Raw genomic sequence first — 16137 nt, forward strand, 5'->3', positions numbered from 1 at the left:
TCACGATGTTGTCTCAGGTTTGCAAACAAAAGCATTGAAGTTTCAGGCAAGTCCTGATTTCCAAAACGTTTTTCCAGTTTTCCCAATAATTCGAATAATGTCAAATATCTATCAGATATCAAGCAATAATACTCACTTGCCTTCTAAACAAAAGCACAAACTATCACAACTTTCTTGATCGGAAAGGGAATTCATAGTAGCATAACGCATGAATTTATTTGCAAATGCGTGCCAATTAGATTGACCATCATAGCTCAAATATTTGGGAATAACTGCTGTATTCCTCCGTGTATGATTTTCGGGTCTTGCAGGCCTACCCGCATTCGGCCGGGTGGAATTTGACGGACTATCCCCCTCTTCCTTACAGGATAACTTGACAAAAATACTTGCCGACAAATCCATCACTTCAGGAATGCCTAAAAGCCCATCTTGAGTTACATGCCCACATGCATGACGAAGATCTAAAATTCTTTCGGCCGCTATCGGACTCCCGCCCAAGTCCAACAATTCCGACAATGACGCGGTATTAATATTTACCGACATAATTCCTACCTCAAACTACTATCAATGGTTTAAACCCCTTTATTTATTTATTCATTTATGTATAAACACAATCAATTAGTTAATAGACACTTGAGGTTATCCAAACGTAAACACGTGCTAATCTGCACGTGCAATGCACACGCCCCCGTGGGTTACGAGTAATAACCCACGTGTATAATTCACAACAGTGTCAATCAACGATTAAACAATATACACTATAACTTCGGTTACGATTAATAAACCACGTATATAATTCCCAACAATGTTAATCAACGATTAAACAATATGAATAATAATATACGCTCTAACTTCTCCTCCCCGTCAACAGAAAAAAACTTTTTTTCAATTAACGTAAACTTAAATTATCGTAAACTTAAATTATTTTCATCCGGTACTACCAAATAATGTGTTTATGCCCGAAGTCCCACTTCGGAATATGTCCGCTACTACAATGATAACTTTTAACTCTTTGTTAGGGTGACCCACCATAAATAAATATCTCCAAATATCTCGACAATTACGCCACAATATTTATATATATGCCAAGCCCCAAATCAGTTTCACACAATTATAGTCACTAAATAAACGATCATTTTGTACTTAATAAGCTATGATCATTAATCATCTATAAATAATAGACTGAAAACTGGTTCCAAGTTGCGTCCATAACATCCAGACACTTTTGAGTAAAAGATAGGTTACGTGCCCTTGTTTTGAAATTAGTCTCGCTTAACCAGTCTATCGACCATTCTACGTCTGATTGACAGGTCGGGATAATCAAGACTACTTTTTTCGAAACATAACAGAAAGCTAGAACAAGAAATTGAATTTAGAAATAAGCACTTTAGACAACTCAACAATTGTTTTAAGAAACTTGTAAAAGTAAAATGAAACTACTGCTAGTATCATGTTCCTGCTAAAGAAAGTGATTCAGAGATAGTATTTGTACTAAACCAAAAGATGCCGCTCTTAACGGTACAGTTAATGATAAAGCAATTTAAAAAATAAAACAAACGTAATTACTAAAGCTGCTGTTATAACCAAGAAGCTAAATTTTACTGCTGTTCAAAATCGTCAACAATAGATTTTTTACGGCTGTAATAGTTGATATATTTGTAGAGAATTGCACGTGCCATGGCTATTTATCGACTCAAAGCGAGTGCGGGGTTGTCAGAAATCAGTTCGAGACACGCAACTGAAGCGTAAAGCGCACGGGTCACCCTATCTTTGTAACTTCTATAAATTCTGGCGTCCTTCCATGTGCACCACCGGCTTATATACAATCTGGCGTAGGAATGCCCAACGAAGTAGTCCCGTCTACTGTCGGGCTCAGGCCACTAACCACAACAGAAACAAAATGATTACTTGGCCAAGTATAAGAAAAAACAACTTACAGAGCTCTTTCGCAGAAATCCAGAAAATCCAAGAATTCCAACACAAAAACACAAATCAAGTAAGAGTTCGCAAAACACAGATCACAAAACACACCAGGAATCAACCGTCTCTATACCACGTTGGGCGCCATTTTGTAGCAGGAGGATCGCATGATCGACTCCAGGTCGGGGTTGCACGTAACAGTTGAGACCAGTTAACAACAACAGTTTATTACAGGACAATATAATATATACTTTACAGAACAACAAAAAAAAAACACTGAAAAGATACAAAATGATTATTTACACAAGTGAATTATTAAATGATGTATATATTCTATTAATTACTAATAAATCAGGAGGCAAGTTATAATATAAGTACTATATTACATGTATTAAAATATCAAGAACAATCTATTTACATTTAATCCGTTATGACAAAGATATAAACATAGATATCAAACTAACATACCCTAAGACAGGTGTTTTCCAGGAAAATAAATGTGACCATAGAGTTGTAAACTTTATAGACAACACAATTAGGAACACTATACAACAATTAACAAGAAATTACACAGGGGATACTATATTTAATCAATGTTTACTTATGAAATATAAAGTTACCTAGTTTCTATATATATATATATATATATATGAATTTGCTAATAATTAATTTACTAGTTTAGAATTACTTATATAGTTTAAAATGTCTAGTCCAGTCAAACAAATATTAAACCTACCTTGAAATAAATGATTAATTGTGCTGTAGTTAAATAGAGATGTTGATAGTTGACCAGAAAATAAAAGAGTGAAGTTAGTAACTAGGATAAACAAAGCAGGTTTCTAAGACACTTAAATCTACTCACTATCTTACAATAACATCTTTAAACTATAAACTAAAGTAATTTTAACTACTGGAAATACAAGGCTAGCTGGATAAACAGGACAATGGAAACTGACTAAAATCTTTAAAGAGAATATAACACCCTACTAAAATAGTTAAAGAGAATATATCACCCTACTACACTATCGCCCACGTTAGGTGCCATTTTGTAGCAGGAGGATCGCATGATCGACTCCAGGTCGGGGTTGCACCTAACAGTTGAGACCAGTTAACAACAACAGTTTATTACAGGACAATATAATATATACTTTACAGAACAACAAAAAAAAAACACTGAAAAGATACAAAATGATTATTTACACATGTGAATTATTAAATGATGTATATATTCTATTAATTACTAATAAATCAGGAGGCAAGTTATAATATAAATACTATATTATATGTATTAAAATATCAAGAACAATGTATTTACATTTAATCCGTTATGACAAAGATATAAATATAGATATCAAACTAACATACCCTAAGACAGGTGTTTTCCAGGAAAATAAATGTGACCATAGAGTTGTAAACTTTATAGACAACACAATTAGGAACACTATAAAACAATTAACAAGACATTAAACACAGGGGATACTATATTTAATCAATGTTTACTTATGAAATATAAAGTTACCTAGTTTCTATATATATATATATTTTAATTTGCTAATAATTAATTTACTAGTTTAGAATTACTTATATAGTTTAAAATGTCTAGTCCAGTCAAACAAATATTAAACCTACCTTGAGATAAATGATTAATTGTGCTGTAGTTAAATAGAGATGTTGATAGTTGACCAGAAAATAAAAGAGTGAAGTTAGTAACTAGGATAAACAAAGCGGGTTTCTAAGACACTTAAATCTACTCACTATCTTACAATAGCATCTTTAAACTATAAACTAAAGTAATTATAACTACTGGAAATACAAGGCTAGCTGGATAAACAGGACAATGGAAACTGACTCAAATCTTTAAACATAATATAACACCCTACTAAAATAGTTAAAGAGAATATATAACCCTACTACACAGGCTACCCTTGCAGGTTTCCTTCATCTTTCTTAGACTTGACTTACGGCTCCTGCTACCAGTTATTTCTGGAAGAGGGCTACTGTTGTGTCACGGTTAGTTAAAAATGATATCCTATTACGTTAACGGTCAGACATCAGGGCAGAGGTCTCCGTACCATTCGTACAGTACAAATTAGCCCAATTTCCTAAAATTAGGGTTGACGTAACGGCGTACTCTAATGCAGCGCTTGCCAAAATTTTAATATGGTCAAGGATCCACCCTGATAGTTGACGCCCCTCACCTTTTTATATGAATTAGACTAGCGCGTTTTCCCGGGAGACGGTTGGGCGAAATAGCCAGGATACACACCATAGGTTTTAATCGTGGTCAACGTTTAAATACCTAAAGAACAATAGCTGTGTCGATGTTGTAGAATATATTATTGTAACCTATAAAGATATCTCCAGAGAACAGAAAAGAGTTTGAATTCTTATTTATCACAACGTCAAGTCCTACTTAGACACACGACAGCCATGTTCCTGAAGCAACGACCGCGAGTTTTACAACATCTAGCCGTTGATTCTGGACTCAACCATTCCCGAAATTTTGCGCTCGTTGTGTTTACACGTAACTAATTAGCATTGTCCAATCAGAGGTCGTGGCACATAACACACTGTAAACAAATATGGCGGCCCCCATCGAAAAAGAAATAGACAGCCGTTGAAAGCTTTTTGTTTTCAATTGAGAAACTCACGGAAAACCCCCCAAAAAAAATTGAAGCAGTTATAGGATCTAAAGACGTATTTATTAGCACGAAGACCGAAGTCTCTTTGCTATGAATGTGTTCCGATAATTCTTTCTAAACCAGCATGTGTCCTCGGGATTGCCCTACTTACTAGCATAATGGAAGAACAAAAAAGTAAATTAGAACGGCTAGGACTAAAATGTGAAGTGGTTAATAGCGGAAAAGCTGAGGTGGAAGTGGTAAAGTTCCAGTTTCTTTTTACCAGTCCAGAAATAGCTGTTGGTGATACCGCCCTCAGGAAACAATTTTCATCGAAAGAGTATCAGGACCGTGTCAAATTAATTGTTGTTGATGAAGCTCACACGGTTTTGCAATGGTAAGAATTTATGATCATTTATAAAATTTCTTTCTTTCATTTTTATTTTGGATAGATCTCAGTATTACCAGTCAGGCAAACCCTTCAATCTCTCACGGCACATATGATATAGGCCTACATATAAAATAAGAAAACTGGTGCTTAATTTTTTAGCGATTTGAACAATGATTAGATATTATTACACTATTTCAGTTTTTAGAATCAAAAACTAATTTTGCAAACACTTGTTCAAATATGTTGGGTGTTAATCTTGGTCAAACTATTATGGATAAGAATGGTGTAATGTGGTAAATTCACACGTACATATATACAGTAGCCTACATAATTTATGTTTTTCTCTTTTTAGGGGTGAAACTAAGGATGGTAAGGACCCATTCAGAAAATATTTTAACCAGATTGGAGAGTTGCTATCACTATTTTTAGATGTTCCTGTAATGGCACTGACAGCAATTGCGTCACCCTTAAAAAGAAAACACATTATGAAAAGTCTTTGTTTACATTCGAATTGTGACATGATCATTGATTTCCCTGATCGCAGAAATATTAAAATATCAGTTGTTAAAAGTTCCAGTGTAGCTAAAGCTCAACAATATTTTAATAAAATAATAGAAGATCTTAGCCGGCAGAAATAATCCTATCCAAGAACTGTAATATTCTGGCCTTACTGAACGATTGCTCCAAAGTGTACTTCTGTTTTGCAGAAAATTTTGGTCGCCAGTGTCAAATTTTTACAATGTTCTATAGTGAAACTAAAGTTGATAAGAAGGATTACATCCGAAAAAGACATGCATTTAGAGCAAGGTTTTATTCGCGTGTTGATATGCACAAACGTAGCTGAAATGTTCGAAATAAATTGCATATCATGTTTGATAAATGTCCATACACTTGTGTGACCGTGTAGATATATGCTTTGTAGCGTACGCGCGTGGTTGCTGTGCTTGTTTACGTTGTCATTTCGACACTGTGATTTTTTTTTCTTCGCAAAAAACCCTGGCCTGTGTTGTGTATGAAAATTAGTCTCTGTCCTATTCATATCAGTGTCAGCCCGACTTGTATATTTTTTAAAACATATCCCAATCAGTTATTTACGGTCCATACGGAGTTCAATAAATTGTAGTATTTTTATTGACTTGTTGAAAATCTTCGATTTTGAACAGTCTAATTATGATAGAATGACCATAGCAACCATTATGGTCAGACCAGCCTTGAAATGAAATTTACCCATTATGATTCTAATACACTCACTATCTTTGTTTTTTGTATTTCAGGTATGTGTTTCAATAAGCCAATGGTTGAATTGCATTGTTGATGACATACAAGAAAAAATTCATGAAGATTTCCTAGAATAAAGTTTTGAGGTGTAGAATTTTTGGCCACTGCAAACAGAGTCTAGCACACAGAAAATATCAATTCGCAGTGAGTCGCCCAGGAAATTTAGAGGACTGTTATACTCATTCGCCGCCACTTTTCGACCAATCAAAATCCAAGAAATTTCTATTTTGGGCTACAATGATTGTTTAATGAATCAGATTAAAAGCCATCCCATTATTGGAGCAGAAACCTTACATACTTGTGCAGTCTCAATCATTTTCATATGAGGTTGAGCACTAGCGAATTCAAATAGTGACACCCTCCTGGGGACGCGAAGGTCTCAATGAGATGCAGCTGGACATGAATCCTAATGGCAGGGAAGTACATGTATGTACAGCGACATTTGAGTGTGGGACGACATGAAAAAATGAGGAATTCCGTTTCCGTAAAGCAACAAACCGGGTGCTTGGGGGTGGGGGTTAGTCTACGTACGATTATAATTTTTTTTCAAAAATTGTATGTCGAGCTTCATAGGTGTATGGGTTCCTTGATTATTGGGGGCAAGACACTCAGTGCCCCAAAAATTTCCTTGAAGAAGAGATACACAAATGCTTATAACCCACATTGCTAAACAAAAAATCCAGACCAAAACATGTGCCTGTATGTTGTATCACATACACAGGCCAGTCACTTCTGTTATGGTTTGGTCAACAATTGGAGAGCTGCCAAAACAAGTGTCCTTTTCCACCTGCCCACCTTGCCTTTAGCCCCCGTGGTTCTACCTTTAGAGAACAAATTTGAAAACAAATTTCCCGGGGCAAGCTCATAGATTGCATTAGTAGTTACTATCAACCAATTTAAATAAGATACAATGGACAGCTGCCTACTGAAATTCACATCCAAATTATAACAGTAATGACTTTCATGCTGCCCTGTCGCTGATTAGACAAATCTCTAATTGCAGTGATCAGTAATCGTTAAGAATTAAAGGTGGATAATCCAATCAGCTTCACATTTACATAATTAAATGAAATGGGGTTTAACATCCTACTTTTTCACACCTACTGGAATAATAAAGACCGGCATATGCCATGATGTGTGCTACATGTGTATGACCGGACAAAAGTTGAATTTCAACTGTCAGGGTTCTTTTAGGCACGTGCAAACGTGTACACACAGGATCTCATGCTTTTGTCCAAACAAAACGACTAGACCATCTTCTTGTATATAAATGAATAACATTTTGCGAAACCAGTTAGAAACAATCTAAAGGGGATTTGTGGCCTATAGAGAACCCAATGAATTAAATATTTAAAAATCAGAAATATGTTTTTTTGAATTTCAAATCAGACAGTTGGTTAAAGAGCTCAAAAGTAATTGATTTTTTATTGACTTAAAACATATGACACTACGCATATTTAGCAGGTTTCAATCTGTATCTTTTTTTATTTGTTCATTTATCCATTTGTACAGTTTTTGAGTGTCGGCCCTAGCAAAAAAGTTTTTAAAGTTTTTAAAACTTTCCAAATGTCGACCAAGATCATCCCTGAAAAGGTCTGCCTTTAAACACTCATTTGTTATTGCAATAATGTCGTTGTTTTTTACCACTTCTGATTTTCCCTTAGCAGACTTTTTACATGCTGATTCCTTTATCATGTTATCACGAATTAATTTTTGTGTTTTGATAGATAAAGCTGCCTTTCGTGGACTCTCAAATGTTGCATTCGCTCCCTGCGACTGTACTTTTTTCTTTATGAAGTGAACATTCAACTCCACTAAATTATCATTTGGAATTTTCTTCCCTTTACCAACTGTAGTACTTGTTGTACAGTTCCAGATATATTCTTTAAAATTCCCTTTCTGTCAATGTTCCAATTACATATGCCTGGAATCGGAACAACCATTGTTTATATTTCCAATGATTCCCTATATCTGCTAACAAAAATTCAAACTTAGCGTTTCGTACTACTCGGTCACCATCGCCATAGTTATATGTATTATCCGTATCTCGCAATAATAGAGCACACATCATTAAAGAGTCCCGCAGTTCCGAAACACTATCAGTTTGGATCGTATACAGTTCAGATTCGACTTAACCATGTTTGTCCGGCAATACTATATACCGGAAAACACCATTTTATACTGAATACCGGTAAACACCGGAAAAACACCCTAAATACCGGAAAACACCCTAAATAGGTAACCCGGAACCTGGTCCTCTGTGTGAGGTTTTGGACCAAGTGAGCGCCGATGAAGGAAGGTCAAGGTCATTACGATCTTCGTTTTACAAATAGCCCCCCCCCCACCCTAAAAAAAAAATTTCCGATTTTTTTTTCTCCAAAAAATTAATTCGAATTTTTCCGAAAAATTGGTTTGACAAAAAAAACATTCCGTAGAAAATAATTTTACAGAGAAAAATACTGGAAGAAAAATTTGATTTTTTTTTTTGAAAGAAATTTGGGAGAAGAAATTGTTAAAAAAAAAATCTGAAAAGAAATTTTTCTTTGACCGTAGGCGATCGCTCGCTTGTATGTTAATGAACTTATTTCATCAGCGCTCCCCTGGTCCAAAACCACACACGAGGACCAAACTCCGGGTTACTAAATAGCTACCGGAAAACTTAGAAGAGTAAACTGTGCCCGAGATTTTTTTAGAGCCGCGCCGCTCCGGGAGGGATCATCGTCAGGGTGGGACGGGGGTGGAATTGTCCAGTCACGTGATGAACATAGATCGTCCGTTCCTCAACCCATATTATTTCCAGTCATTGTCATTAATCACAAATTACGGGATGATATACAAAAATGCAGGTTTACTTTGAAATAGTGCAAATGATACTTTCCATCTACAATCCATCTACAGATCAAAGGATGCAAGTTCTTACACAGTGCAGCATAATTTGTGCAACAGACGACATCTCGAATATCGATTGTCTGAAAAAACATTTTCTCGGGGACATTTTTTTCCGAATACGCATTCGGTGTAAGTCTTCAGCCACCAGAAAGTGGTTAACATAGTAATGTTTTATTACGATAGTAGTACATAAAACAAATTGGTTGCCTGAGGTTCTCGGGGGGGAGGGGAAGTAGCCTCATCGGCTAGATTCCTCTATTTCACAAACAAAAACTACAATTGCTTCCTTGAAAATTTATCGATCAACCCTTTTCACAGACGTCCAGCTTACCACTTCCCGTCAATGCAGTAAGATAGAATATGTAGTTTTCTCATGGACAATTGGGCGAAAGTTGGAGTTTTCTCAAGAAAAACTGGTCAACAAGTTGTGGAAAAAAGCTCGAAAAGTAATCCAGAAAAAAATCCTGTGTGAGGCCCTCGGAATATGATGGAATATGTTGAATATTATTATGGTTCAAGTGATTATATTTGACCCTGGAATGAAAGTAAGCTCAGAAACAAGTAGATTTTTAGCCCTTCCAACGAGATGGATAGCTCTTGGAAAGGATAGACACTTTTCAGATTACAGCCTGTCCGAGAATTGCGTGGCATCCATTTCGTTTGGTGATTAGGACATATATAGCGGTTAAACCTGGAACTTCAACTCGAACTATTCAGAGATTTATTAACTCGCTTTTGATGATACTTGCTGTTTTATGATGCGATTTTTTGTTATCCAGGGAGGAGTTGGCCTAGTCGTGCCTTCCACTAATTCGTACCACCCTGATGCCAGCGTTACTGGCAAGAATCAGGAGACCGGCGCAACCGGCATATAATGGGGCCCTCCGAGGGCAGTGTTTCATCTACTGAAATACTGAAACACTGAAATCTACTGAAAACTAAAATTAAAATGCAAAATAAAATATGGTCAATGATGGAGCTAGACTGATTTAGTCTTTTAAAACAGTCAAAACATAATAGGCATCAACAAAATTTTGGTGAAAAAAAATCGGATTTTTTTTTTTTTTGCGGGGGGGGGGGGGCTATTTCTAAAATGAACATCGTAATGACCTTGACCTTCCTTCATCGGCGCTCACATGGTCCAAAACCGCACACAGAGGACCAGGCTCCGGGTTACCTATTTAGGGTGTTTTCCGGTATTTAGGATGTTTTCCGGTATTTAGGGTTTTTCCGGTGTTTTCCGGTATTCAGTAGAAAATGGTGTTTTCCGATTGTTTTCCGGTGTTTTCCGGTATATAGTATGGCCCATGTTTGTCTCTCATATGACGTTTGTAAAAGTGGTTAGTTTTATATTTTTGTCCACATTCTGAGCACTGTAGTAATGCTTTTCGCTTTTTCCGTTACTTTATCCGATGTTAAACCTTGCACTTCTGAAATAAAAAAGAAAACATTTAGGAAATGAGAATGATAATGGACGTAGATATACATGTATACCTGTTTTAGGTTTGAAAATCTCACAATAAAATAAAAGGCATGAATCGAATTTAAAGCAGTTAATGTATTTGACATCTTGTTCCAAGTATCAACACTGATCAATATTGTCTTAAATTAACTCATTCCCTAAGTCTACAGCTCATGTTCAGTTACTTACTTTCTGTAGTTTTTATGAAATTATCACTGATTTTCTTAGCAAGATGTTGAATGTAATCATATCTAGTTTTGTCATTAATATCAACTAATGGTGGCAGCTTAATTTTTGTTTCAGAATTGTATTCTTTAATACCAAAATTCATCATAACTGCAGCTGCAATATATCCGTCCAATACATCTTGTATGAATGAAAAGTGTGCCCTGAAAAAAAAAAACATGTATAAAAACTACTAATTAATGACCCTAACTCTCCATTTGAATTTAGTGGCATCCATCTTCGACAAACATTCAACTGTAATTCTCTACTTAAAGGCGGGTTGGATGGCCAAATGGTTAGCATGTGCACGGTGTTTCATAAGGTCTGTCATTGAGTCAACTGGCGTGGATTTCCCAAGCTGGCAAGGAGTAGAATCGCCTGTCCAACCTCGTGAGTTTTCTCCGGGTCCTCCGGTTTCCTCCCACTACTAAAGACCCCTACGCGCAATCGAATTATTGAAATAAAATTGAACCATATGTTAGTCCTGAAATGACCTAGTTTGTGTCGAGTGGACATTAATCTCTCTTAACTGCGAAAATGTCTGAGAAGATTAGGCCAACAAGATCACAATAATTACCTGTATTTCAGAACAACTTCCTCTGGACCATGTACATCAATGCGACCAATAACATTTCTCAATTGATATAGGGTGGCAGCATCTTGTGCTGATGCCTTTTTTTTTATAAAATTGCTGATAAATAAACTGAAATGATAAAGACAGATTAGGCTTTTACAAACTTTCAAACACAATAACTCACTGTATAAGTGTGGCAAACATCTAATGAATAAGAGAAACAACCCATATGTAATTATCAGATATTAGAATTTAACTGGCTTCTTGTTCTTTCCACATGTTAACCATTAACCTTTATTATAAAAAGTATATAATACGATGAATTTCATTCAGTTGTGAACAAGCAATTTTATTGCAGACGACAATATACAAACACATTTCAATGTGGCCGTATAAAACATGAGTAAAAACCTCATTTAAAACAATTCAATTCGTCTTCTAAAATACAACATGCAATGGTTACAAACTAAAACAATTAACAAAAAAAGGAAAAATATATCTGAAGAAACTAAATCAAATTCTTGGTCTGATGATCCTTTCAGACACATGTTATAAAACCAATTGAAATATGCCAAGTTTAAGTAAACAGCAGAAACTAAAATCATAATTTGAACTAGTCAATTTATTTGTGTTTTTTTTCCAGGGGTGAGAGGTGTGAAATTAACAGGATGATCAATGATTCTTCATTTTCAATATTGATCTAATATTTTCCAAAGAATAAATTCAGAAAATATATTAAACTGTATTCAAGAAGTTTCAAACAAAATATGACATGCCATAGTTGATAACCTGTTGATATATATATATAAATATCAATCTGTGAATTTGTACTAGTAAAATGGAGAATCTTTGACACAACAACAGGAAAAAATGCAAACCTTTAAACTTGAAATAATAACAATTTCACAATGAACTTTGTGCATGCACAGAAATTTATACCCAACACAGGTTCATCATTCTGTGAAAACCTTCTGGTCTATGTATTACACCAGCCAATCTATGTTCATCTGTAGAGTGGCGCAGCATAGCCATTTGGGCAGCATAAGCCCTTTCATTGGTCAAACAATCACCACCAAACACTACTTTTGTGTCTATCATCGGTGGATTTCCACTTTTTCAAATGTAATTGTCATGAATGTGTTTAAGGATATTTATCATTTCTGCTGCTTTATTTTCAGATTTATCCAGAAGATCCAGAATCTCAAAATCAGATTTTTTGAAGTTTCTAATTCATAAGGATGTGAAATATTTTTAGGCAAACAATCCTTAAAAGCTTTCAGTTCAGGTACATACGTCACAAGAACATGCATTATATGGAATATAAAGTTGTTTTCTAAACTCTTACAGTCTGACAAGTTAGGAAGGAAATTTTCACTACCTATAGATAAAATGTCAGCTTGCAGATTCTCATCAGGAATATTAGGAAATAAAACTCTTTTTCTTCACTCCCAACAGTACAAACTGCAATTCCAGCTTTTTCTGCGAAGATTCTTGCTCATTTGAGATGGATGCCTAGTAATGTCTAAATTGTCACCAATCACTTCCATGCTATGAGAACTATCGATACTTGTATTATTTTCTAAATCTTCTTCATGAAACATGTCTTTAACATGATTTTCATGAAATTCTTTTATGATCTGCTTCTGAGTATTAACAGAAGATGGTGACACACACATTCCAAGTTTATTCATAATTTCTATCACCTGAAATATATGAATACAATCAAATAATATTAATCTACAACTTGTATCAATTTGTTGAAGCAAGCATCATCATAAAATAAACAGGCAATAAAATGCCAGTTCCCTTCTCATCTCCAGGTACGCCTTCGTTTCGAAACCACATTGTCAGCTAACTGCACTCTTGATGCCGTAAATAAGTTTCAAAAGTCAGCTACATGTTTAAAAGCGTTTTTATAATGTCTTAAAGTACATTTGAATTCAACATGCATGTGCGATTGCAAATCATTCACTTACTTCATCAGTTGTTCCACTATTATCCAGAACCTGGCCAATAATATGTTGGAATAGAGACATCTTGGTGTGCCTAGAAAATAACACCAACGCACCAACAGCAACTTTCCTTCCCAGATTATTATTTGTTAAACAGGTTAATGTACTATGCAATATTGAAGAATCTCACTGTAGTTCTAAAGAAACTTTGTTGAAATCAAAATTTGTCATCTCAGCAGGTGTTGTATTTCTTAATACAGATTTTTTTTATCTGAACACATTTTCTTGCATTCCAAATTCAACTCCTTTAAAAACTGTTCAATTAAAGTATCTCTCAGATTTGACGCAAATAGTTCTTTGGCTACAGATTTTGTATTATCCCCTTTAGCTATTGACTTTATGATTTTCTTCTTGTCTTTGTCTCTAACAGCCCTACTTGTCGTTTTCGTCACATCTTCTCCCGTTTCTATTACCTGTAATATCCATAACAATCCTTCATAATGTTCTAGCAATTCATATACACATACCCTCATTTGCCCTGGACTGAATAGCCTTTTACAAAGTATATTTCTAGAAGGAACTCGGGTATTTTCTGAACTTTCCAATATGTTTAGTTGTAAGGTTTCCGAAGGTACAGCCATATGTTGTGATGCCTATAGTATAAAACAAACCAAAAGAATAACTAATCTGACAAATACATAGATAGATGCATTAAACAAATTTGACTCAATAGTCGGTTTAAATGTTGGATATTTCAGGCTTCCCACAAGTGACAACTGCTAGTGAAATATTTCATAACTTTTATTTGGTCAATTCTAACAATGCTAATAAGCAATCCTTTCTCAGTTTGCAATAATTCAACACTTGAATGTTCTATTATACCCATCTTGCTTTCTTTGAATAAAGATATAGTAACTTTTGTTTTTTTAACTTTTCTTGGGGTAGGCGATGACTTTACAAATCCACGTTTGCTCTGGTATGCTGGACTCTTGACTGAAATTTGAACAGATCAATATATGTGCTGTAAGTAGATGGATATTTCAGGCTTCCCACAAGTGACAACTGCTAGTGAAATATTTCATAACTTTTATTTGGTCAATTCTAACAATGCTAATAAGCAATCCTTTCTCAGTTTGCAATAATTCAACACTTGAATGTTCTATTATACCCATCTTGCTTTCTTTGAATAAAGATATAGTAACTTTTGTTTTTTTAACTTTTCTTGGGGTAGGCGATGACTTTACAAATCCACGTTTGCTCTGGTATGCTGGACTCTTGACTGAAATTTGAACAGATCAATATATGTGCTGTAAGTAGATGAATAATACGCTGAGGCATTTGGTCAATTGGGTGATGCTTACGAAACCACATATACCTACATTTTCTGGGTGTGCAAGAAATGGGCTATACTATATACCGAAAAAAACCGGAAAACAACAGGAAAACACCGGACAACACCATGTTATACTGAATACCGGAAAACACCGTAAAAACACTAAATACCGGAAAACACACTAAATACCGGAAAACACACTAAATAGGTAACCCGGAGAAGGGCTATACTATAAACCGGAAACTAACCCTAACCCTAACCCAGAGGACCAGGCTCCCGGTTACCTACTTAGGGTGCCAGTCTCCGGGTTACCTATTTAGGGTATTTTCCGGTATTTAGTGTTTTCCGGTGTTTTCCGGTATTCAGTTTAAAATGGATAAAAATAAATAATAATAATTAATGATTATAAATGCTAAACAGATCAACTATATCGGTATGACGAACACATTTTGGTGGGAAAGTAGAAACAGGTCATGGAGATGCTGGAAAAACTATTACAATAAATCTATTGCTTACATAATAAAGGAAGTTCTGAGCCAGCCTCTGTTGCTACAGCTGATTGGGTTGGATGGGTTTCCATCTGTAGCGGAAGTGGTACTACCGCCATAGGAATTTTTAACTGAAGTTTAAGTTCATGAACTAAATTTCTTCTCTCCTGAAAAAGTTGAAGACTCGATCAAAGCAAACTTTCAGTTGGCTAGCATACACATGTAGAATCAGACACCAGTCCTTGTTAATGGCACTAATTCTATATTTAAAAACAAAATATAAAACAAAATAAATAAATAGGGCCGAAATATATAGGCTATTACACAATCAAATCAAAAAGGGTCCGGGTATCACTCTCTGAAACGATGATTGGTCATAGAATTATTAGGCGTGAGTGAGATTTAATGGGCGAAAAGCTTGACGCTCCGATAAAATAAATAAAAAGAAATATACCTGTTTCAGAGAAATATACCTGTTTGGATTTTTGTCAATCTTGCGAAGCAAATCCGGCAAATGTAACCTGACAACCCGTCACCAACGGCAGGATGGTAGCCAAGAACTTCCTTTAATTCACGGACTACTAAAAACGCCGGTGAAAATATTAAGTGTCGATATTTAACGCTGATAATTCCGCTACATATCCTGCAGAAGGAAACCCTTTGTTGATCAGCCATGATTTCCAGCAACCTTGACATTGATCGAACCTTGAACTTTGCAACTCGATTGTCACATGTAGACATTTTAGCTAGAAGCGCCAGACTTGATAATCGTAACGATATTTTTAACGAAGGAATCTGATAGGATCACAAGCTGGGCTTATACCCAATCGAAATTAGTGCCAAAATATGCGGGGTATCACGTGAAGCGCTTGATAAGATGTGCGTAGTTAAGGCGAGATCAAGCCTTCTATTGAAGATGCACGACAGTGTGACACAGAAGATTTGGCCGTCCGGACGCAGAGTACGTGTCCCCAGAGTGTCACAGATATTGTTTCATTTACGAA

General features: G+C 35.4%; 1 pseudogene; it reads right to left on the bottom strand.

The window, feature by feature from the left end:
• Positions 1-7677: 7677 nt before the first annotated feature.
• LOC126821477 (uncharacterized) lies at positions 7678-15808 on the bottom strand (annotated as a pseudogene).
• Positions 15809-16137: the final 329 nt, after the last annotated feature.

Source organism: Patella vulgata, chromosome 5, assembly GCF_932274485.2.
Source record: "Patella vulgata chromosome 5, xgPatVulg1.2, whole genome shotgun sequence".
NCBI classification, from domain to species: domain Eukaryota; kingdom Metazoa; phylum Mollusca; class Gastropoda; family Patellidae; genus Patella; species Patella vulgata.